Here is a 22,982-nt window from a genome sequence, read left to right as displayed (position 1 = left end):
TTACTTCTATAACTATATAATATTACGGAAGAAAGCTATTTTAGACAACCATAATCCAGCAATATTTTTTGTAAAGAACTCACCGAAGCCCATCCACAGCCAGACTTCTTGGCAGGATTGACAACTTTTTTACAATAAATAGCCCAGGCACTAGGTGAGTTGAATATTTGTTTTGTCTCCTGCCATCGGATTTTACCATCGGGCAACAGATCTCCATAAAACTTTTTACCCTGAGAATGAAGAAAAAAAAGGAATATGTAAATTTCCAGATGACCATATATCTTTTAGCAATTCAGGTACATTGTCACTGTTGGAGATACAAGTACAGGAGAGAAAAAGATGGGTTCACTTTCTTTTTAAAACCTGACTCTGTTTTGCAATCGGGTCAGTCACAATCAGGGTGCGCTAGAGTGTGTCACTTGGGTCAAAATTTTAAGTTCGTGATAACTGTCCAGTTAAAATAATGTTGAAAGGTTATGGTATGGGGCATATCTTCCTAAAATTTGGTGAAGCAAACGTCATTAGTATTACCACAGTGCACATTGTTTTATATGGTTGACGCAGTGTCACGGACGCTACAGAAATGTTGTACATGAAACACAAATGTCATAATAAAATTTTAAACAATGATTTGTTAATGCTTTCTTATGTTATTACAATATAAAAGATGTATATTGGCATTAAAATAAGCTTACTTGGTATGATTTACTTAATTTTTCCATCAATAAACACAACCTCAAGTTTAGTGAGAAATACAACAATATTAATCATATTTTTCAATAGGACTTTCAACTTCTCTATGTCCTTCCGCTGGTATGCTGTACTTAAAAGTTTTATTGTCATGAATTAACCATGCTATAGCAACAATATTAATACCATTCAGTGTAATCAAAATGAACTTCTTTCTAAAATATTTTCTGTTTAGTATGACATGTAATTTTGTCACGGACGCTACCAAAATCAAACTTGAAAGTTAGGTCAATTTGAATTATAAAAAGCAATTAATAATCTGGTTTTTTCTTTCTCTTTTCTCTAAAACCTTTCTGTATCAAACATTTAAATTGTGAAAATTGTGTCAAAACATTGACAATTTCTTGAAATTGAACAAGAAAGCTATAGCAACTTGTACTGCAATAATCAGTTGGAATAAAAAATCACTGCAGCTGAGCTTACTTCTGGGATCAACCCTCGAGTCGTTTTCTGACGACACTCCTCATGGTCTATAAAACGAGCATCTAAAATAAATCCTTCTTACAAAATCATAGCTCGTTATGTAACTTTGACCAACATGTGAAGGAGTAAGCAGTCCATCGATATCCGGCACAACAAATGAAAAGTTCGGTGATTAATTCAAACACACTTTGCCCATATCGCTCAAACAGTTAGGCTATTGTCTGGGCTATTTTAAAACACTAACCGTGTAGTACCTTGTTTTCAGAGTTTGTCATCTTTTTGTTGCAGTAGATGGTAAAATGCAGTGCAGGGGGAAAACCGGATATTCGGTTGCCGTGGCGACAATTTCAGGGTTAAAAATATGAGGAAATTTGTGGCAAAGATATCTATTGAATGAAAAGTCATACAACAACCGAATTTTTTCTGTAGCATTCAGATGTATATGTATTACAATGTGAACCTAAATCTATGACTGTTTAAGATGTCAATATAAATTAAATCATAGTCATCTCGGTAAGATTGAAAAATTAATAAATTTCACAACTTTCCGTCAAGTTTCTACTATGACATGATTGGATGACCTTGTTTTTTGAAGTTTATTTTGTAAAGTATTTAATTTCACATACGTTGGCTCATTTTCATTGCATTCCAACCATTCTTTCAAGAGTTATTACTGCCACAAGAAACGAATGCAGTACAAAACACAATTGTTAGGAGTATTGGATTGAAATGTTTACAACATAAAGGTGATACTCATACTTCATGCAAAGTTTACGACCTCAAAATAGGGTATTGGACAAGTTTAAATTGTCAGTTAGAATTCTATTTACAAAAGCCTGGTTGTAATTGCTTTCTAAGTGAAAAATGAACTGTTAATTATCAAAAAAACATTGATTTTATAATCAGCATGATAATGGAATTCATGTGAGATTCTTTACTTGTTATGTATATGGACACCATAACGTCTAATATGGTTTGTTTTCTGGTTTAATTGCTATACCCGAATGAAAATCTTCATATGCTTTACAGTAATATCCACACAAAATATAAAACAGAATCATTTGTTGCAAATTTCTTCCCGATTACTCATTGATCTGGCTTTTTTAGACTGCAATTAGTCTCAAACTCACAATTTCCACAACGCCATATTTTTACCTCTGAAAAAGCTGCTTCAATAAGCAAGCAAATGGTCACTACTTCATACATGATGCCATAACTCAACAAAGTTTTTAGGCAACCAAAAATAGCGATTTACCTGTTTTGAATATATAATTAGACTAAATAAAATTTGACCAGGGGTCAGTGGAAAAAAACGTGATTTTCTCGATTTTAGTTAATATTTTTTGAAGAATGATATAGCTTATTTGAAAGTATACATGTCGACGGTGACAATGAAGGAAAAAAATAAAATTAGATTTTTTGAGCATTTGACCGACATTAGCCCAGACGATGGCCTTAAAAGGTTTCATGATAGCAGTTTTAACAACGGGGAAAATGAATTTCTTTTTTGAATTTGTCTCAATTTTATGACACAACTTATCGTATAAAACCAATTAAGATGCAATCTGTCATCGAATTGGTACTACAATCAACCAAACTGAAAAGATTGCTGAGCAGTACAGAAAACATCATCTGGCAAAGAAAATAAAAAAATGAGAGAGCTTCCATATAAGTAATCAAAGTTGGCTGCATGAATTAAATAAACCAATACTCTCCTCAGACCAAACCGATTTCAAAGGCCATTTACAGCAAATATTGTTACGAAACCATGAAACCTGGGAATGGCTAAACACAGAAAAATAAGATTTATTTCTCGAAACAGCCTTCCACAACATGCTTTTCAAACACCGGAAAGCAGGCACCAATATCGACTAGAAATCTATTACAAAGTCCATGCAAAATTGACACAAAACCAAAAGTTCGGTTAATCGATTTAAATGCCTAAAACAAGTAATCGTTGTCAGATTAGTACAACATTTACTGTTGACATAACGAGCACTAGCAACGCTCAAAATATGCCCTAAAACAAAAATCCTTATAAGCGTCCAGAAACTCCGGTCGATGCTGGGTCGTGTTATTTATAATATGACACCACAAACCGGATCGCTCACTATAGAGTCAGTCAATAGTGGCTAACTCTCTCAATAACGAATCTGGCTTCTCCTCCTTGAGGACGAAGATGACTTCATCACACAATCAAGCGGATGGATACAAAACAAGAGAGCGACTAATGAAGGAACCCCATTTTTGGTTCCGGCCTTGAAACACCGTTAAGACGAATCACTCAATCAACAAACCGGTTTACCGGGGACCCAGATCACATGACTAGGGTCAAAGCACTATCGATTCACCGGTGTCTCGCCATGTATTCCACACAAAATAAATGCAATGATCCTTTTATTCACCATAGCGTAATACTAAACAATCTTGGTAGAGCCGATGTGTGGAGTTGCCCTCATTTTCCTTTATATAATATGTGGTGGTTATTTCACATTTAGATTGGCTTATAATCTGAAAAACAATGTTTGCATTTTATTGTAGCATCCGTGACATAATGAATTGAAATGGAATACACAATAACAAATGCATATACAGCACAGAATTCATTGTTCTTTTCACTAGAATTCTAATAACATATTCAATATAATTACTGCATTCTTAAAAAACACTGATCTAAGTGTTACAGTTGAGGCTGAACATAACTTTTTGAGTGTTTCATTACTTTTTAAAAAATCAATTTTGTGTAAATTTACAATTTTATGCCTTGAAGACATTTTGTAACCCACCTCCATGTATGTACACACAATACACACTAGTATTTATATGTTTCAGTGATTTAACTGCTTTAAAGTGTTTTAAATAGTTATTAATTATGACTATGTAGTAAACACCGTCACAGACGCTACACCGTCACGGATGCTACATTTCCATATTTTAGGAGTATTAATAGTGAACGCACGGGACAGTAATTATATAATTTGTTTATTTAAGGTAGGCACCTATTGACACTTAGGCCTGTGACATCAGATCTTTTATAACTCCTGTTGTCCTTAAGATATGAGTGTGTCACGGACGCTACAAGAAATTCCGACCACAACGATCTCCATTTTCATTTATTCACAAAACAATACAATATGCAATTTTACTTAAATTTGGTGTATAAATGCTTGCCATGGATGTTGAGGTTGGAATTAAATTCAATATTACAATATTTTATCCATTTTTCTACATATAAACTAAAAGTATATGTACTTATGGTCATAAAACACAAAAAACATAACGATGTTACAGTTTTGGTAAAAATTCCACAGTTTCTGTTCCAATGCACATAGTCGCATGAAATAACTTGTGAAAGAAAGGTTAGGTATTCTGCAATAACATATGTAAGCTAAAAATGCCACAATTTTAACACCGTGTTCCAAAAACATTTTGAAATTAAGTACATTTTGAAGTGAAACAGCATAACGCTACTTTTTACAGTTTTTAAAGGCATTTTTGTGCATGTACAACCAAACCTGCACAATATATGCAATATTTCTTTATGTGACCAAGTTAGTTACAACTATTACTATTTATTAGAAACAAATAAGCAATATAATATCAGTCTGAATAGCAGATATATGTCCATAACAAATGAAAATCATCTAGCGCACCCTGATTGTGACTGACCCGAATGTACCTTGACAAATCACAGTGTTCAATATTTTATTGTCAACTGTCTAATGCACACAATGTAGTTTAAAGGTATACTGTCACAGGGATAGAAATACTTTTTTATTTCTCGTGGCAAAAGTTTGCCACCAGATATATAATCAGGTGGCAATTATGAAAAATCTGGTGGCAGTTTAACACATCATGTGATTGGTATAATAAAACATTTTCTCATTGCCACATACTCTATCTAATCTATAAATTCTTAAAAATATGGTGAGTACACATCACCAAAAATCAACCGATACTGCAGGCCTCGAAAAATTTTTTTCAAACTTACTAGCCGTGGGACACGTGAATTTCATTTTTACTTGCCCTAAATTTCGAATAACTGTACTAGTAATTTGTAACAGAGAGCAAGAGTTTGGCCATATGAAGTGAATTCAAAGAGGGAAAAAACAGATTCAAACATGAACTACATTCTTGTTAAAATGAAGGACTATTACCAAATCTGAAATGTCGCAGAAGAAATGTGAGAATACTTTAGTTTTTCTGTAGATTTGGCCATCTAGAAAACATCTTTGAATTTGGAATTTTTCCAGAACCTAATCCAAATTAAAATCTTTGCATAAGAGTAATAAGATTGTGTGATTTACAATGTGCATGGCTGGCTGCTGCTCTTTATTATCAAGCTGAGATCACAAACAACTGCTCTGCTAGTGTTTATCTGCCAATGCATATGTACCATTGTACATCTGCACCCTTTTACCTGTTCACATGTTTACTCACTGAGCACAGCTGTCTTTCAAAGTTTTATTTTGATAAATGTATTCGTCAAGAGAGCAGATTCAAGTTTCGTTTTCGTTATACTCTTCAGTGCAGATTTGTTTTCTGTAAGTGAGAGCCGATCCCTAACAACCAAGGTCACGTAATTTGAAACTGTCTGCATCTCACGCAATACGTAGCTGCAATATGTGGCCTCCTTGGTCGACTGAGCCTGTTTCGACTATGATGTAAACTTGTACTTTTTCAACTGGGGGTTGATTTACGTTGAACAGTAAGCATTGCCGAGATCCATGGCTTCGAATAAGTTTACATCCATTTACCAAGCACATGGTGTAATTACATTATCGTGTGAAGCCGATCGAGTGTCATACGACTCATACACTTACACAAAGAGAATGGCAACCACTGTCAAGAGCATACCACTTTACGGCACATTTACAAAACAGTGAGTTCACTCCGTGTCGTCGGAGAGAACATGTCGCAAAAATCTATTTTTACGACTCTTTGTGTTTTACAACAGCAAGAACGATTATTTTGCGATGTTGGGCGGATTTTCAAGGGTTTTCAGAAAAAACGTCTGAGAGTTGAAGGACTTACAATGATTGCAGGCGTGTACAGACCTAATGAAATACGTTTTCAAGCTTGAATTGTCCAGAGCTTAATTCAACCGCTGGTGCACTTGCCCGTCGGACGGGAAGCATATTGATTTTCATACTTGCCCGAACGCAAAATTCACTAGCCACGGGCGTCGGGCGATTGGAATTTTTGAGCCCTGTACTGGCTAATGAATTGCAAGTATTTATTGTTATTTAATTCATGCAGGCTGCAGTTTGGCTTTGTTTTCAAAATGTCACAACATGCTTTTATCTTGTGCAGTATGACTGCATATGCAGCTATCACAGAGGGCAACAACATGTCAAGTGTACAAAAGCTGCTGTCATCGATATGGAGATTAACCAATCACAAGTTTGGATTGACACTGTGTTTTCATTCATGCCAAAATGTCGCAATTAGTTTTGGGTTTTTTTGGCTAATGAGTTTTTCTGCCGTCAGACAATGCGTGTTCCTTCAGTGTTCCTTCATTCAAGCTGTAGGATCGATGACATGATGACCCAAAATTTAGTGGCAGAAAAATACCACCAGAAAAAAATTTTGGTGGCAGATTGACAGTTTTTGGTGGCAAATGCCACCATTGCCACCGATTATTTCGATCACTGCTGTCACCTGTTCCAATTTTGCCACAGTTATCATGGAAGAGAAAATCTAACAATCACAGATTTTAGCGGGTGGCCGCTTTTTAAAAACAGCGCCCTCACATGGGCATTTTGAATACCAAGGAACGCCCCTTTAACCATATTGGGCATATTTAGATTACAGTTGACTGTATACCTTTAACCTATCCGAATGTGTGTCTGTAACTATGACTTCAATGCATTTTTCTGTACTATAACTATCCCAAAGTCTTATCCTATCAAACTGTTTCATTGTTCCTGTAGGTCTAATTCTTAATGCTTGCAACCATTTACAAAATTTTGGTTGAGCATAGCCCTTTGAGACTATGACATTACTGTATATTAACCCTTTTCCTGCCAAGTTCATATTTCACCATCAGGGCAAGTTCATTAAAAGTAGAGGAGCATAATATGTCCCATTTGGTGCATTTTAACAAAAAATTGAACATTTGAAGGCCCCTGAAATCACAGATACGGTAAACATGATTTTTATGGACTAAAGCTGTTGGAACAGACCAAGCCTAATGGGTAGAAATACGTATGGTTTGGCGCAATACAGCTTTTCACTGAGTTGGCTGTTGGGGAAGTGATACTGTCTGGCAGGAAAAGGGTTAAGGTTGGAGACTATATCTGAATCCTGTACTATTTACACCTCAAAAAATGGCACAGCAATAACTGGCACCATACAGAACTCGTGATGTCCTCTTTCTACAGTTTAAATAATTAGTTTGATAATTTGTTCAGTTGACTGACCAGGTAATCCATGGACAGACATCCGTTTCCAGCCTCTATTATTCCATCGGAAAGCAGCATTCCTAGAGTGATTCCACGCCCGGTGACGACATTACGAGTTTTCTTCTGTGGTGTTGCAATACAAGTACTGTCAGCATCTTCTTCCTCATTGGAGTTCATCTCTGGATCCTCCTCCGTGCTTTCTTCCATGTTTGCCGAGACTGGAGATGCTGTATGGGTGTTTGAAAGAGACAAAAAACACAATGGTAAAGTCACTGGAATTGGTTCTGGGAGAAAAATATGCCTATGCACAAGAAGTTTACTTGAAACAATAATGGCATTAAAACTGTTGGGCAAGTCATTATTTTTTCAACCAAGAAAAGGTAATTCTTTTCCCACTTGCAATGTGCAGATTGTGATCACGGAAATGAATGTTCTTGTCGATATGAATGAAAACAAAGACACTTCACAATCACACTATAGAGGGCACTCATCAACACAGAGACTTTGCCAAAGGAAATCAGGGATACAGATGTTCCTCTACTCTTCAAATTTTACGGATATCGTGCAGTGATGCTTTACATTATATTATGTTTTTAATGTTAATATGAAGAATCTGGAGAAACCCTGATGCAATGTTTAAATATTTACACAAATTATTTGCAATTGAACCTGTTCAGTTTCCTAAGTGGGAATGATACAGTATTCTGTATTTTTGATACAGGAATGAGTAAATTTATGCAAAGAGGACCATTTCCTACAAAAAGATATCTATACTGTAGACACATGGACAAAATTGAGGCATGGAAGTATGAGCTATGAAAGTTCCTATGACCTGAGAACACAACAAGAACTTTACCATCTGTCAACATCTTTTAGATATTTTGTGTACACTGATTGAAAAGGCCATGATGACTGTAGAAATAAAAGTCTGCCAATTAATGTTTCAAAGTATATAAACACACGGTACACATAACAGACAGATTAAAGTACTGACTCTGACATTTACAAACAGAGTAAGAAGGAAACATCGTAAAAATTTTTAATCTGAAATATTTAGATATGGAATTCTGAATTCAATAAAATGACAGATGCACATGGAAATTCTGAATTTATTAATCCTGAGGCACTGCATAAATATCATTTTTCTTCAGTGGAGAGTAAAAATTGTACTGAAAGTATCTGTGTGAAGTTTACCTTTTTACATACAAGTCTGAAATATTAGTTTATATTTATTTCAGAGAAGTGAAACTTAGTTGTACATGACAAACATGTTTCTCAACGAAACCAGTTTAATCTGTTACGCCACATGAAAACAGCTTCAAAACTACTTTGAAAAGCATAATAATTAGTTGACAGCCAGTATAATTTGAGATTGCTTATTTCACTGTAGGTAATGATAAAACAGTCATTTATCTGGACAAGTTTCAAGCTTGCCACATCCAAACTACATGTACTTCCTCATAGACAGACAGATCTACATGTTCAATGTACCTGCCATTTAGGTGATAATCTCTTCTCAGGGAACTTAAACTTCACAATGGCTTATTTCAATTTTGTTTATAAAGCATCTCATTTTCTATGAACTTGAAGTCCAAAGTATTTCCAACAAGTTCCATCTACGGTTATATATAATAATGATAAGTTACAGGTATCTGTTCATGAATGCTCAAATTAGTCTTTAGCTACATTATGGAATGTTGTTGATTTTGATTACGTGTAAATATATGTACTTGCACTTGCTTGTTGTTTGAAGTTGAATTTGTCATATTTTTGGTGATGTTATGGGCAGAACACAGCTAGACCTTTGACAAAATTATGGTCTGTAATTTTGAAAGGAGTTTCAGATTGGAGCGGAGCACCATCTGCTGGTAATATACAGGACTTAGGGACGGACCGTTAGACCTTGGGAGGTGGGGGTTGTCACAATAAGATTGTGAATATTTTTTAACAATTGTAAATTTTTGAAAAATTTTTTTTTTCCAAGTGAGTCATGATGTACTAATTTTTTTTCTCAGTAAACTGTCAGATTTATCACTAGTCTGAAGATTTTTTTGTCCTAATTTTTTGCTTTGAAAATTTTTTTTTTCTGTTTTTGACCCCCCTTCCCCCAAGCTAATGGTCTATCCCTTAGCATCCCTAGGGTGGTTTCCAACTGGCATAAAAAATAAACTCGCGTGCTGGTAGTGTTGCAAGATGTCAGCCATACATGTACATTGTACACTATGACTAAAAGGATATACTATTGCAGGGTTAGAAATAATATTTCTTTTCCCAGACCCACTGTGATATATTGAGCACTCTATTCTGACCTTTGAAAATATTAAAGTTTAGTATGATTTGATGAAAAAAGAGAGATACAGTAATCTATATTGATTCATATGTTAGGAGTCAAGCCGTTGTCAAACCCTATATCAAATGATTGCTAAATTTTGATATTTGAAAGTGGACAATTAATTTTCCTGTTTTCCTACATGTGTATGTGAATTATGTTTTATTACAGTGACTTTCTAAGTGATATGAAAGGGTAGCGTGTCCAGACTGTAGAATGTGGTTCGGGGACAGGTATTCGGACTCTCAAACTTTAACAATTCTTTTCTGATATACCACTTGTGGGGGTTCATTTTAAAGATCTAGGTGTACGAAAACTTTCCATTGGCTTTGTTTTTCGAAATTCGAAAATTCTATTTTCTTCATAGAGTAAACACAGGGATGGCGGCCATTTAGAATTTTAAATATCCGTAAATCTTGGGTTATTTGTTTCTGTAGTACCAAAATTAACTGATTTTTATTCTTGATTTTGAAAGTGAATGGTTGAAAGATTCCATTAGGATAGTTTGAGCAAAGTTTAAGTCTTTCACTTTCAAGGCGCATACTACCTTAAATGAAAAGAATGCATGCACATTTCCCCTCACAAGATGTACATGTACATGTACACGTCTGTGTCAGGGTAGAATTGAATCCAAGAGGAATGATGCTGTTAACCTTTGCTTTTTTCGGAATACTGAAGATAAAAACGCTGCCGTCCCCTTGTGAGTTGGTGACACATCATAGACTATTGAGAAAATGAGATGGCCCATTTACTCCGCCGCTGCTGTCAAAGACGTGACTTTACCTACCAACTTTTATGGCAGATTGTCTATGAATATTTATGACTGTGGAAGGCACCCTGAGAGCACTACAGCCCTGGCATAAACGATCAGCGGCGCAGCGATGGATATTTCAAAGGCTTTTAGCCACTCTTTTTAGGATGTCGAGTGGATTGGCAGTTAATAAATCTTTGATGTGTGCGCACTTAACGGTCGCTGTGATACTCCACAAAAATGATTCAATGTAAATGTACATACTTGTTTCGCACAATGGCCGTGAACTGTACCTAGATTTTAATACCTTTACAAATTCTATTTGAACATTAACTGGCCCTATACACATACATGCATAGTAACTCTGTATAGAATTGATGACTTTGACGCTGTAAAGAATTCTGTTCTATTCCACGTCGGATTAGTCATAACTTAAATTGCCCTGTCTTTTTTTCTCTTTGTAGTTTGGCTTTTAAATATTGAGGGTACATTGTAATCTACTCTGAACAAAACTAATTACTAACGGTCAGAATTCTGAGACTGAATCGGAATCCATTTCCATTGTTGATATATTCCCCATGGATTTCATCTAACACAGATGTCTCTTATTCCAAACCATTTTTCATATTCGCCTGTCATCCATTGCTGATGGGGTTTGAATAAAACATAGGGGCCGGATGATTTCAACCATGAGGAAAGCCATTAAACTGTCCCCATCAATATCTCAAAATTGTCAGAAAGCAAACACGTTTCATTATCTTTGAACAGAAACTGTCATGTGATACGATTCTCAAATTAATAATTTCCATCGGGCAAATCATTTTGTCAAAGTTTTCCTTTGAAGTCTTTTGCCAAAGCTCTGTAATTTTGAAGTGAGAATTCCTGACGAATCAGTCTAATTGTCTTGGCCAGCCAGCCCCATGCTCCTCATACAAAATCTCTCATTGTGTAGGCAACTTTGAAATTAGTGATAAAGATGTTTGCCATCATATTTCCCATTCTGCAAAAATCACCACTACATGTATGACAAATTCAAATTTTAAAAACACTGGTTCATGACTATACAGCCAAAGAGATCCTTTCCTTCTGTTACTGATTGCTGTTACCGGTATGTGTAAACTATATTAAATATTGAACATTTTCAAGGTGAGAAATGCAGTTTCTGCGATACAACATACTTCTACAATTTTTTTTTCAACATGATGGATCAATATGACTCCAGATATATTGACCAATATGGCATATTTTTGACCTTCAGAACTAATTATGACAATTCCTACACTTCATAATTAAGACTAATTTTTTTTACATCGTTATTCACGCAGTCACTGCAGTAGTATAGTACTATGCCTAAGATTATCATGACATGGTAAAAGGACTTGACTGGCTTACAGGGAGTAAACTTTCAGGTAATCAGGTATGGGGAAACCAAGTGTTCATATAGGTCTGTGTGCTTTCACTGCAATTAGCTGCTTTGCTGTTGGTGTAATTATGATTCGTGCAATCATTTGACAAAGAAAAAACAAGACCACAGCAAGTCAGCTGTATAACCATTGATGTCACCTTGGCATCCATCTTTTGATATACTAATTGCAAAATGCATTTGCTCTCAGAGAGGATACCAGTGCATGCTGACAGCACATAATCAGTATCCTAGTTTCACACCAAGCAATAAATACCTGCCACTCTGCGTTGCATCCATTCTCAGAGAGTGCGCTGACCTACATTTTGTAGTTTTTCATGAAACAAGTCTTTTCTAAGGCTACATTGATGTGAGGCCAATAAATCACAGTGACATACATCCGCACACCACACACCAGAACACTCACCTTAATTCTAGTCAACTAGATTATCTAGGATTTGATGAGTGAGATATCGCCACATTCACCTGAATCACTCAAACCTATTACAGGCACCTCTGACAAATTATGTACTAGCAATTTAGAGACACAATCACCTTCCCTGATAAGTTAAGACACATTTTTACAACTTGCTTGATCTGCAGCGATTATATTCAGAGTAAAGTCATAAAAGAGCAACTGTTTTACACCGAATTCGACATATATGCCTGTTCCAGTGGCTGGGATTATTTTTTCATGTGAAATCTTTCCGGCTTCTTGTGAATTATGCTTTTTTTCCCTCTAGAAACAGAAAATTGACAGCAACACTATGGCAAAGTTCAGCCAGTAAGTATTAAAGGCAGATGAAAACATGACAAAGAGATATTATCATTTCATGATAACATTTGAACATTTGTCTGCTCCTCTGAAAGTCTAAATTTGCATATATTCAAATTATCTGAAAGGTTCTAGTATTTACATTATCTGAAAGGACACATTTCATGATTAAGACAAAACTAGGATAATTAACGCTACTTCTTCCCAGCGTGTATACAACATGTACGTACACACCCCTACATACTTTTACTGAATTCACTGATGAACATGGAGTATTCAATAATGAAACAGGGATGTTGACTTGATTGGGTGGTCGGTTCATAATTTTAATGAAAAACTTGATATGTGCTGTTTTACGAACATCAAAGTCATCACTGTGAAGTCATGAACACATGACACCGATAAAACATCAGTAAAGAGATGTACTTTCATAAGACACAGGTATTACCTGCGATTTAGGTCACTGTGAACTACATTACTATACCAACACAGCTGAAGCTTTTTTTTATTAATTGTGAATAGATTCATGTACAAGATAACCTTGTTCATGAAAAAGGCCTGCATGTACATGTTTAAAAAAATTAACGAGAAAACTCAACGTAGAAATAAATGATCAACAACTAAAAGTGATATATATTATGACTGCAAACACAACATTTCCTATTACTTCAACCAGTATTAACCTTTTGAGTACGGCAATTTTCCCACCAAAATTATAGTGTGCAACATTTTACCAATTTTGTGAATTTTTCTGTAATTTTTTGACAATTTTGGACCAAATGAACATCAAATTTTATTGGCTTCAGATTTTTATCAAAATTTTAGCAAAACTTAGGAAAAAATTGACTGGTGTATATTTTGATATAGTTAAACAAAAATTGACTTTGGCGCTCAAAGGGTTAAAGATTATATACATCCTTCAAGAGTGCTGATCATTCAAATACACTGTCGTTTATCGTCATCCCAGTTTTTCACATTAGCTCTCGATGACATTGACAATTTAAATGGTGTTAGTCCTTTGTTTTCCCAGTAGTTTTATCAAGTCAATCGATATGTTACGAGATGATGTCGATAAAAATCCTCAGCCTTGAAACTGCTGCTTATAATCACCAAACCACGATGGCAACATCACGTTTGCAGCTTGCGTATCAATTCTTCCAGTTCCATGTATAAAAGCTTCACTCTATCATTTGCTAATACAAATTTTCTTTCACTTCATACCAGTTTCACATGTCAATGTGGATCACGATGCCCTTTTCCAACTACTCAGTAAAATATTATCAAATAGCTAACGATTTTGTACTAATTGCTGATATTCAACAAATAAACATTAGAATAGAATTCTTTTATGAACTTTTCCTGGAAGTTAAATTTTTCAGAATATGTACAGTATGCTTTCATCTAAGCTTAAGGTCACAAAGAAAGAGGACTGGTACAGCACATTAATCCACTCTTAAAATAAAAGTGTTTTCATGTTTGGTACTGCAGGTGGATTAGGAAATAATGACCTGCCTGGGGCGGGTTAATTTGTTGTCAAATTTTACAGTTGCCTGCCCAATGGACAGGTGGAAATAATTTCCAGGTTTGGTTAGCTGAGATCAAAGACAAGGTACATCAGGCACAGAGGGGGACAATATTAACAAGGCACTTCCCACCAAAATTTTAGTGCAACATTTTACCAATTTTTATGAATTTTTCTGTAATTTTTTTTGATAATTTTGGACCAAATGAACATCACATTTCATTGTCTACAGTTTTTCATCAAAATTTTGGCAAAAAATCTGAAAAATTTTGACAGGGGTACATTTTATAAAGACCACAAGAACTGACTTTGGCACTCAAAGGGTTAATATTTTGCTCGGACAGTCAACTTTTATGAGTGTCCTCACCAATGACTGTTTGTTATTTTCAGACACTTTCTGCAGAAAGATTTTTAATTTAATTAATTGACTTTTTAATTTAATTAATTGACTTTAAAGCAGTGTGTACTTCAAAACGAAAGACTTAAACTTTGGCTCAAACTTTCCCCAAGGAAATTTTATAAAACTCAATAATAACAGATAAGTGGTCATTGTGCAAATTTTGATATTACAGAAAATTTTTACCCAAAACTTACCAATATTTGACATTTAGAATGGTTACCAACTCAATGGGAAAATCTCAAATTTTTGATGTTCAGAAAAGTTAAGATGGTCTTACACTCCATGAGCTTTAAAATTAAAGGTATACAGTCACCTGTAATCTAAATATGCCCATATATGGTCAAAGGGGCGTTCCTTGGTATTCAAAATGCCCATGTGAGGGCGGTGTTTTTAAAAAGCGGCCACCCGCTTAAAATCTGTGATTGGTTAGATTTTCTCTTTCCATGGTAACTGTGGCAAAATTGGAACAGGTGACAGTATACCTTTAACTAATACAAACGGTACAACAGAAGATCAGAAAGTAGAATTGTAAAAATTAGAGAATCTGAATTTAGGTTCTCAAGCTGCACTCTACCTTAAGTTGAACTGCTACATTTGTATTGGTGATTATATGCTTATTAAACATCCCTGCGATGAATACGCGATGAGTGTATGCCACATTTTTTGACATAATTTTCATTTGAAATATTACAGAAAGGAAATGAAAATATAAGCATCAAACATCTGAAATAAAACGAGCAAAATGACCTGATTGGGAGCACAATATATTATCATTTCTGTCAGTCACAGCCTGTGGAAAGCTTTTACAGCAAAAAAGTCAAAATAACCTTACATTTACATGATTGAAACCTGTTCCACATTATACTTCTGCTTTTTTTCTTTTGAACACACAAAGAGCATGACAAATCTCTGAGTTTTGACATTCAAATAATTGAGTGTGGCAATGATAGTTGTCAATATGTAATGGATAAAGCCCGAGTACGAGGGCTCTTCTGGTATATAAAGTCCAACCCAACGATAAAATGTCGAGGCCACAGGCCGAGACATTTTATTGTAGGGTTGGACTTTATACACCAGAAGAGCCCGAGTACGAGGGTTTTATCCGACTTAAAAACTATCGCCCCTAACTGATATATTTTCGTTTTCAATGTGTTTACGTCAACCGTCCCCTTTGTCAATGTAACATGTTTAGGATATGAATTAAAACTTTTATTTGTGAAATAGCCTTCCAATGTAATGGAACATCCTATAAATGCCCTAAGGCACATTATATAAATGCCCTAGGGCACAGCAGATTTTGTGTTGCAGCTGGTTTCCGCTGTGTTACCAAATTTGAATATTAAAACGTACCAGATGTCTACAGAATACGACATGTTCACTTTTGATTGGACAGTACTTTACTACGGCGCTGTCATTCGTTTCTGGAATTTGGTGACCAAGGCTTTATGAGTAAATAAAACACCCTGAATTGAGCACTCTGATTGGTCAATCAACAGTAGATAGTTTTTAAGACCTAGTTAAAAGTACACATCAGTATATGTTGTACAGTCCTCAATGTTGAGCTGATTTCACAAACTGTAAATTTTTTTTTGCAATGAAAAATTACAGTAAGCAGCGACAAGAATTTCCTTACAAGTTCACAATGTACCGGGTCACTCCTGAGTTAAACTTCTGGGTAAAATTATTCAGGAAGGAGTTTTGAGAACACCTGTTACCAATTAATTGACTGATGTGGCATGATGTATCAAGCCAATGAAAGGTAGCTCAATTTCATGGCAACATACCGTACAGGAGTACCAGTAATTTCACTCCAATACAAACACAATTCATACATGTAGGTGTATATGTTTAGCTGTACAATTTCATTCATTGCAAACACTTGTGATGTTCTCAGAAATGCTGGTATTATACCAGATTATATGTCTCTAGGCCAGGAATAATAAATAATCTGTTCCTCAGAATCGCCAATTCTAGCAAATTCAGATTTTTTTTTAAATTGATAGTCTACCACAATTTTTTAATTGTGTTTACTTTTGGGGCATTTTTGTTGTCAATATTTTTACAGTTTTTTGGCTTTTATCTGAGAGTACATGAAATGTTCAGTATTTGTTCTGTCAACACTGCCTGGACTGTACATGTATACCGGAATATGCCTCTATTACATGTATGGGTAGACAGTTTGTAAAATCTAGACTCCATGTTATCAGTAGCAATGTAACTAGTGGCAGATTTCGCTGTTTAATAAAAATAAATGTAAAAATTTGACTTGCTGCCTTGTAGTTTTTGGAAAAAACTTGACAAACAACAATTTTTTTTCTTTCCCTACCAGTACATTTTTTGTAATGCCTTCATTTTGAAAACTATAATGCCAGCCATTTACAAGGCTTCTTTAAAAAAATCCACTATCTCAAATACCATTCTATATAATATCATTTTCTAAATCATTTATTTCTGATAAATATTATCAATGTGTGGAGCACCATACTATAATTAAAATATTGATGATTTATGTATTATTTTATAATCTGCTCATCAAAATAAAATGACATAAATTCGCCTTATCTCAGCAACAATAGTGATGATGGATGTCAGTACAGTGTATTGTTTTTTCACAACATACACACATGAATATATTACCATTATTTATTTCTTTTTACTTTTCACGAACTCAAAATGCACAAAATATACACACAGTTACGGTACAATCAATGTTGATGTTTAATTTGCTATAAAATAGTATTGTCAAAGAGGTGGGAACTCTGTCTAAAATAGATAACATGGGTGTTGTTGTATCACATGGTGACAACACCAGAATGTAATGGTGTGAAATTGTGGAGAAGTGACAAGGGGCAATTATCTGTCAGTTTTAGCAGGCTTTACTGAACGACAATTCCCGAATAGGCACAAAATATACACAGCATCGCATCTTGGTCATGGGTTTTTGAAAGTTCCATATATGTATTGATTTCCATGTCCTGCAAGTGAAAATCTATGTGTAAATCTATTCACACATCATTAAAATCAAGTATAAACAGACTTAGGACAAAATCCCTGCACTGCGTACTATGGATACGACATCCACGCACTATGGATTTGACAAGTCTTTCATCTTCGGCACAGCTGGCTGTTTATTGTTGGCAATCTGCAATAGCTGCTAGCTGTTCGGTATCAGTCCAACAATCATGATCAAAATTTGAGTTGAAGCTGTATCGCTCTATATTGTTGAGCTCATTAACATTACTTGACAGAAAGATAATTTCATAAACGTTAAATTATGCACACAGAAGAATATAAGTTATTTCCTTATTAATTTCCATAAAAATTGCAATCTATTAGCAATAATGTTAAATTGCACATAATCACTCTATGGGAATTTATAAGTGCATTTGAACACATACCGTACATTCAGAAGCTTGCTACAATATTAATTTCTTTCTTTTTATTAATTATGGTTATTACCACACCCTGTTGTACTACCAAACATGACTGTTATAGCAGAAACGGCTATCCTGGATGCCTGTACGCAATTACATGTTTAATCATACCAGTTTTGTGTATTAAATCTTACATTAATACATAATAGTTTCCTTCAATTTCCCAGTAGTACTTTTGCATTTCCAAGTCAATGCATTATTGATGCAAAGCTTATCAATGTTACATTGCTCTAATGCAGTGTTTGTTTTCCAGGACGCCGATACCCTATGTACTATTAATCAGCATTTGCCTAGGGAGTAGCCGATGGGAGTCGTTTGAAAAAAAATGGATCCCTTAGTTTATTAATTAATGATCCCTGTTGTCGAAGGCAGACCTTTGAATGCCATGCTTTGGAAATTACGAGGAGAAAGCAGTGGTTTGAAATTCCCTTGAGTGGAACTCTACATTTCTATTTTTTACCAGGAACATTCATTACCGTAATTAGTGTTCAAAATCATGTCAATTTTTTATGGGGATTGATGAAATGGGAATGAAACCGTGTGCAGTGCGCTCGTAGCGTATCATTTAAACCACTCAAAACTTTTAGGAACAAAACTTCTGTTCTTTCATCTCAAGTTTATGTCATGGAGAGATTTATTATCATGGATACTACATGTATTAATTAATATGGCCACCCTAAGTACTGTTTCCTCTTGAAAGTGACACATTTGCACTTTTTCAAACGATTTTGAATAGTTCAGGAAGTAGAGACCTTTTTGAATGCTGAAATAAATGGGATACAATTATGTGTGTTGAACCTTGCTTACCAGCAGAATGGACAAAACAACAACATAAAAATTCTTGTATTGGGATGGCTAAATTAGTAGCTTTTTAAAAATTTACAAACAGCAAACCTCAGCTTACAGTACGGTACTGTATATCGTATTGGTACATGTACATGTATAGAGATATAATTTGACACTTCACTTTTCTCAAGCATGATTAAGTTAAACATGGTTTATAAATTCATGATCTGAAAAGGTATTATTTGGTGGTAAACAAAATCCATAACAGTTACTGTGCTCAGTATACATGTATGTACAGACATTTTGTTTGCACAATTAAAATACATGTATATACATGTAAGCTATTTGATTGAACACCGTTTTGCATGTTGAACTGTTCAACCCATGATGGTATTAGTCACAGAAAACAGAGACAGACTTTCAATGAAGAGCAAGAACTTCTACATCAAGATTTAAACTATCCGATGACATTATACTCAGTGAAACCAGACGTGAAAACACGACAATCACTCCATTTTTTTAATGAACCAAAATAACCCAATGTCTATCATTGACATGGATCGCACACAATAGCAAAGTATAGCTTCGACTCAGAATGACTCCGTAATTGCTCCATGCAGGTAACCCCACTGGAATTCAAATTAAAACAAAGCGATAAATAAGATACAGTACAGCACAGTAAATTTCATTTTGTAATGTAATCTTTAAGTGAATTTCATGTCACATCTGCTTCATGAGCATTCTGGTGGACTGTGGAGTGAAATTGTTTGCACAAGAACAAATTTATCATTTTTTTGCTTTAGCGGTAGAATATGCGTTGGAAAAATGATGACTATCTTTAGGGCATCAAAGAAAGTTTCATTGTTAGTCTCATTTTGTTGCAAATTAAAAATTAATTCATTTCTTATGAGATCATGCTGAGAATATCCATCATTATAATTTCAAATATCAGTAAATCTGAGTTACTGATATATGCACATCTCTGATAACAATTTTTGCATTGTAAAATCCCGCCTCATTTTCTTGATAATGGAGGTGGACAAAGTTTTCTTTGAACTTGAATTTTCAAGGAGTGCATTAAAACATGAATACTGCAAAATTTATGTTACAGATCAATTTCTTGTACAGAGTATGTGTATGTGTGTGTGTGTGTGTGTGTGTGTGTGTGTGCACCCTTTGTATCGAACAACATGGGTAAAGGATACTGTGTATACAACATGCACAGGTATTAAAGAAATGATTCTTGTGAACTTCTTAAAATTATCCAATTTTCCGAGTAATGCTTCAAAGCTCAAAAGCAACCAATACGTATCGTGACTGTAAGCTGATGACTACAGGTCTAACAAATAAATTTGAACTCAGTCACTGAATTTCACAGACTTTGTAAGAAAGTCTTCCAAAATAAACACTAGGTGATGATGTACAATGAACACTATATGCATCTAGCCAAAATGTTCTTTTGTCTCCTGGCATTAATTTTTAAAAAAAATGCTCACTAAATTTACTCGCACATGCTTTGACCTGTGACCGTTAGCATGCCAAGTTCATCTGCCACCCTCAAGTCCGGTTGGTTACAACCAGCGAGGCATAACAGGTGGATTTGAAAAACTTATACATTTGAAGGACCCTGAAAACCTTAGATACATTTGATAAATTTACTGACTAAACCTGCTGTAGCACACCAAGCCTGGAAGTAGGTGAAAATATGTATAGAATTGGCTCAATACTGCTTTTTTACTGACTCGGCAGATGGGGAAATGATAGTCTCTGACATGATTACGGTTAATTCTGACATGACACAGTACAGATACATGTATAGATGAGCACTCATTTAAAAGGCCGGCTTAATTCTTGTTTGATCATGTCTCTCTATTGATCATACACAATTAGTGTCATCACGACTTGTAATTCCACTTTGACTAAATTCGATTATAAATCAGGCTTTTTTCCCAACATGAACAATGTATAATGGTGTCCCAGAGGAATTTCACTGTTTTCCGCACCATCATTTTCAGTAGGAATATTTTGCTTGTTCTAAAGATACTCTGCCTGCAATTACTGTGCCAGTAACAGCATGTCTGGTCACAGTAGCCCCCTCTCACCCCCACCCCCCCCTACCCATTGTACTTCTGAACACAAGTGATAATGCCTAACATGCCTAAAATATGACGTTAAATTAATACATGTAAACATTGACAGGAGTACAGACATGTAGTATGTACAAGTTATGTATGTACTACATTTTCAACAAAGAATTTTATAGAAAGAGGACCAAAATTAATCCTCTTGCACAGGAAAAATTGACCATGAAATGTTATGTACATGTACACAAGCTTTCATCTCTTTACTGCAAGAGAGAGTATGTACATGTACTACAATAATATCGCAGTCTCATCCATGTGTGGAGAAACAATCAGAACCAGATGGGAACAGTCCAGATATAAAACAGGAAAAATATCACCCTGCTGAACATGTAAATATAGTATGACTATCCGTCTGGGATACTTGATACCGTCATTCATTGAAACTTGGTATTGTGCCTTTGTGTAATGATCAAACAAAGAAAATATTACTTCAGATAATTCACAATACGGATGATGGTAATTCTTCTGGTCTTTTGGTGTACAAGGTATAGATGAACTAAAATAGGATCTGACAAGATGGGTCGTGTGTGTACCTGCACATTGCATGTGATTATCATAATGACATTCACTTGATGAGCAACTTCCAGTCGTGATGGTTTGGTAACAATTGAAATACACTATAAATACAATTTTCATTCAAAACAATGTAGCTTGCTTCTGCCTGATGTGATCTTGGGAGAAGTTTCTTGAATACGCTCATACAAGCCTGTATAGATGCAGGGCAGAATGACTAAAATGAAAAAAATGAGTGAAGGTTGTGAACGACTGAAAGAGAATTCACCAGGGGGAATTAAATTATATATTTGTTCCAATAGTTATGAATTCGTTCCAACCTGTACAAAGGAAACTAAAGGGCTTTAGTTAAAATACGGCAATGACCTCCCAAGGGCTGCGGCTGTTTGATAAATAGAAATGAAACTCGTATTGACTGATTGTCCACCGGCAGTTAGAGAGATTGTTGTTTCCACAATGAGCAGGATTATTTGTCACGTTGTCAGGACAATGCGCAGATCCACTGGTTGATTTGGTGTCGCTTAGGGATCAAACCATGCTGTACATCATTGATAAACTAATATGATGTCATACAATATTGCACAGAGGAAAAAGAAATATTATTGGGATAAAATATGGCAGCACAGTGAAAGTTTTTATCTGCGCAGCGTGAAAACATTAAAACTGAGATGACAGCTGTGCGCATACAAAGTGATCCCATTAGTGGAATATTAAATGGCGTTTCTCATCTCAATTACTCTCAGCTTTAATATAAAAAACGCAGAATGATGGGTTTATCTGTCTCCATGTGACAATGCGAGGTGATTTTCAATCAGGAAGCAGTCACAAGAATTGAACAGGGGTGACTCTCTGGCTGGTACGACTTCAAAGGGCATGTCGCGATTACTGCATCGTACGGCTTGTGGAAATTATGACGAAAGAAATATTGCTTGTGGTATATTATTACAGTAAGCAGCTGTACGCTTTCCGTGGGTTTAAATTAATAGTACTCTGAATTAAAACAATGTGCTCTGATAACTGCTGTGTTGTGTGGAAACTGTGGAAAATGTATGCTGGAGATAGCAGTCAAAACGACTACAATTGGACAAACAGGCCCACAGAAATATACAAATCCTATGTATGATTCTGCAAGTTGTTTTGTTTACATCATGGTCCAATCGAATGCCAGGTTTTATCTATAACTGTGAGTCAAGTACTGTATTTTTTCGTTGGTTTATGATATTCATATCATGAAGTGAGCACTAAATGCACACATATATGTTACGTACAGTCCACACCGAGAAAGAAAGTTACTTTTGGTGCCTCAACTTCAAACGTAACATTGAATGGATCCAAATCAAACTGTAGAA

General features: G+C 35.2%; 1 protein-coding gene across 4 annotated transcripts in view; it reads right to left on the bottom strand.

Moving 5' to 3' along the window:
• LOC139143525 (MPN domain-containing protein-like) overlaps positions 1-22,982 on the bottom strand; it is a 42,186-nt gene that overhangs the window by 11,093 nt on the left and 8,111 nt on the right. For all 4 annotated transcript variants that reach the window (XR_011554614.1, XR_011554615.1, XM_070713938.1 and 1 more), the window contains exons 2-3: positions 7,596-7,804; positions 84-230 (exon numbers count right to left, since the gene is read on the bottom strand). The gene's annotated coding sequence lies outside the window, so the exon portion shown is untranslated. The remainder of the gene's footprint in view (positions 1-83; positions 231-7,595; positions 7,805-22,982) is intronic.

Source organism: Ptychodera flava, chromosome 11 (assembly GCF_041260155.1).
Source record: "Ptychodera flava strain L36383 chromosome 11, AS_Pfla_20210202, whole genome shotgun sequence".
NCBI classification, from domain to species: Eukaryota; Metazoa; Hemichordata; class Enteropneusta; family Ptychoderidae; genus Ptychodera; species Ptychodera flava.
The sequence above is the reverse complement of the archived record's forward strand: the minus strand, read 5'-3'. Positions and strand labels throughout refer to the sequence as shown.